The following is a 3597-nucleotide window of genomic DNA, read 5'->3' on the forward strand; positions in this document are numbered from 1 at the left end:
TGCCTAGTGGAGCTGTGAGAAGGGGGGTCACCGTCCTTCAGATCCCAGAATGGTAGATCCACCAGCAGCTTGCATCCTGCACATGGAAAAGTGGCAGGCACTCAATAAGCTGTGAGAGCAGCTTCAGGGCCTGAACCCAGCAAAGCCACAGGGTCAAAGCTCCGCAAGGCCTTGGGAGACCAACCAGCATACCATGTGCCCAGAATGTGGGACATGTAGTCAAAAGAGATTATTTTGAAGCTTTAAGACTTAGTGACTGCCCTGGTAGGTTCTGAACTTGCATGGGGCCTGTAGCTCCTTTCTTTTGTCTGATTTCTCCCTTTTGGGATGGGAGTATTTACCCAATGTCTGTACCCTCATTGTATCTTGGAAGTAAATAACTTGGTTTGATTTTATAGGCTCGTAGGTGAAAGGAACTCATTCTAGATGAGACTTTGGACTTGGGACTTTTGAGTTAATGCTGGAATGAATTAAGATTTGGGGGGACAATTGAGAAGCCCTGATTATATTTTGCAATGTAAGAAGGACATGAGATTTGTGGGGGGAGGGGGCAGAGGCTGAATGATATTGTTTGGATATTTGTCCCCACTGAAATCTCTTGTTGAAGTGTACTCCCCAGTGCTGCAGGTTGGGCCTGGTGGGAGGTGTTTTGGTCATGGCGATAGATCCCTCATGGTTTGATGCTGTTCTAAGGCTAGTGAGTGAGTTCTCATGAGATCTGGTTGTTTATAAAGTGTGGCATCTCCCCTGCCGCTCTTGCTCCCCCTTTGTCTGCTGCCATGATTGTAAGCTTCCCGAGGCCTCCCCAGAAGCAGATGTTGACACTGTGCTTCCTGTATAGCCTGCAGAACCATGAGCCAATTAACCTGCTTTTCTTATAAGTTATCCAGTCTCAGGTATCTCTTTATATCAATGCAAGAACCACTTAATACACTACATACTACATAGAGATACAAGCATATGTACTAAAGGTATGAAGTGTGATTATTATAAACCCTAATTTCATGATGGTGTTTATCTGTTTGTGGGGAGGTCAATATGCAGCCTGGGGCTGGGTACCCAGAGGGCTTCCAATGTACTGATAATGTTTTATTTTTTCCATTGGATGGTGGATGCACAGTAGTTCATTGAATTATTCTATATGTTTTGTGTACATTTTAAATATTTCACAATATTTCCAAATAAATATTGAATTAGTTATAAAATGAAAAGCAAAAAGAGGAAGCAATAAAGGGAACTCCAATTTGGATTTATTGTTGATCTATGAAGATGAATTGTGTAAGAATCTTGGCAGAAAGGAAAATTTCAGAACAGATTCATGGTGCTGAACATATATACATATACCCTAGACTTTGGGGAAAGGAATTTTAGAAAAGAAAATATGTAAGAGTTACATTGACAGAGACTCAAATTTAAATTATAAGTATTCAAGTCCAAGGGATGTAAAATCCAACCAAGTGGCCGACACACAGCCCTTCTCCAATGCCCCTAACAACCCCTGGGGTTTGTGCAGAGCTTGGATTTTACAGGCCGTCTTCATAAGATGGAAACAGGGCATCACCAAAAAGAAGCAAAACAGAGGCAGGAGGGATAGAGCAAGAAGACTAAGCCCAGAATAAGCTGATGTGAGAATACTGGAGCCCACAGAACATCCCTGCAGAGCAGAAAGCCTCCTTAAAGGCCTTGGCACCTGCCTGGGGTGTGGGAAGGTCTGGTGATCTCCAGTAGCTCACAGAGGCTGAGAGCGGTCATCTGGCTCCTGGTGGCCCCCGGGGAGCTCTTCCAGCAGGAGAGAGAGCAGAGTCTTCAAAAGCCCGTCACCAGCCAGCTGGCCTGAGGGACAGCAGTTCCTGAGTGGCTCTCTGCTTTCAGGAACTCAGATCAGAGGGCACGGAAGGACCTCACAGGAGGATCATGCTGCTGTCATCTGGATACCAGGGACCAGGACATGGGCCAGGAAGCTGGTGTCTGGCAAGTGTCATTTTGTTTCAAAAAAGGCAAATAAAAAGAATGTCAAAAATCTGATTTTAATTTTTTTGCAGAAGCCTTCCTCCCTTTCTCCTGTCCTTTCTTTTTTCCTCTTCCTTCTTTCCCTTCTTCCGTCCTGTCATCCTTCCTTTTTCCCCTCCTCCTTCCCTTGCATCAGCACTTTCTGTGCCCAGAAAATGACAGCAAGCTGCCATGCACCACTGTGCGAGTCCTCTTGCTCCTTGCATTGTCAGCTGCATTTCTGTATCGTATATCTAGACTCCCAGTTATAGACCCAGTGCAATTTTTCTTTATTATCTCCAGTGTCTGGCACAGTGCTAGTCATGAAATACACTTTCTGAATATGTTTGTGGAAGGAAGGAAGGAAGGAAGGAAGGAAGGAAGGAAGGAAGGAAGGAAGGAAGGAAGGAAGGAAGGGGCAACCCCCCGGGGATAACGCTGCCTGTGCTCCCTGAAGTTCATGAGGCAATGAATAAAGAATGAGGACCCCCTGTTCCCCACCCTCTCAGCCTTGTGGTGGTGGCTGGGTGTGCAGGGATGGAGGCTGCGTCTTTTGCAAAGTGTCCTCCACCCAAGGACAAAAACTGCATCGTAAGTCAAAACCAGCAGGGGGGCCTCCCAAGCCGTCGGTGCACGTAGCTCCATGCAGTGTGCTGTGAATGTGCCTCTGGATGTGTGCAGGTGCATGCGATGGAATCCATTTGATGCTGTAAAGGGTGGTAACATTTGAAAAGGGATGAAGGGGAAGGAGAAGAAACATCTGTGCTCCTTTGTAGGCGAAGAAGCACCCTGCTTCCTTTGTAGGAGTAGTTTCAGAGGAGGCTGCTAAAACTGAAGGTTTAAAGAAGATCCAGGATCTCATTATACCTAAAATGTCCAAAATATAAAAACTCATCATACCAAGAACCAGGAAAGTGTCCATTTGAATGACAAAATACAAGAGGCACCAACCCAGATGTTGGAATTGTCTGACAAGGATTTTAAAGCAGCCTTCATAAAAATGTTACAATGAGCAATTACAAACACTCTTGAAACAGGTGAAAAAGAAAATCTCTGCAAAGAAATCAGACACATAAAGAACCAAATGGAAATTTTTGAACTTAAAAATACAATAACCAAAATAAAAACACTTAATGGAGGGGCTCAACAGAATGAAGGGAACAGAAGAAAGAATCGATGAACTTGAAGACAGAACAATAGGAATTAGTCTAAACAACAGAAAAGGCTGAGTGGGGTGGCTCACACCTGTAATCCCAGCACTTTGGGAAGTGGAGGTGGGTGGATCACCTGAGGTCAGGAGTTTGAGACCAGCACGGCTAGCATGGTGAAACCCTGCCTGTCTCTACTAAAAATACAAAAATTAGCTGGGCATAGCGGCAGGCGCCTGTAATCCCAGCTACTTGGGAGGCTGAGGCAGGAGAAACACTTGAACTTGGGAGGCAGAGGTTGCAGTGAGCTGAGATCATGCCATTGCACTCCAGCCTGGGTGACACCAGGAGACTCTGTCTCAGAAAAAATAAAATAAAATAAATTTTTTAAATGGCAGAAAATAGACCAGGAGTGGTGGCTTACACCTGTAATCCCAGCACTTTGAGAGGCAGAGGTGGG

Source organism: Symphalangus syndactylus, chromosome 15 (assembly GCF_028878055.3).
Source record: "Symphalangus syndactylus isolate Jambi chromosome 15, NHGRI_mSymSyn1-v2.1_pri, whole genome shotgun sequence".
NCBI classification, from domain to species: Eukaryota; Metazoa; Chordata; class Mammalia; order Primates; family Hylobatidae; genus Symphalangus; species Symphalangus syndactylus.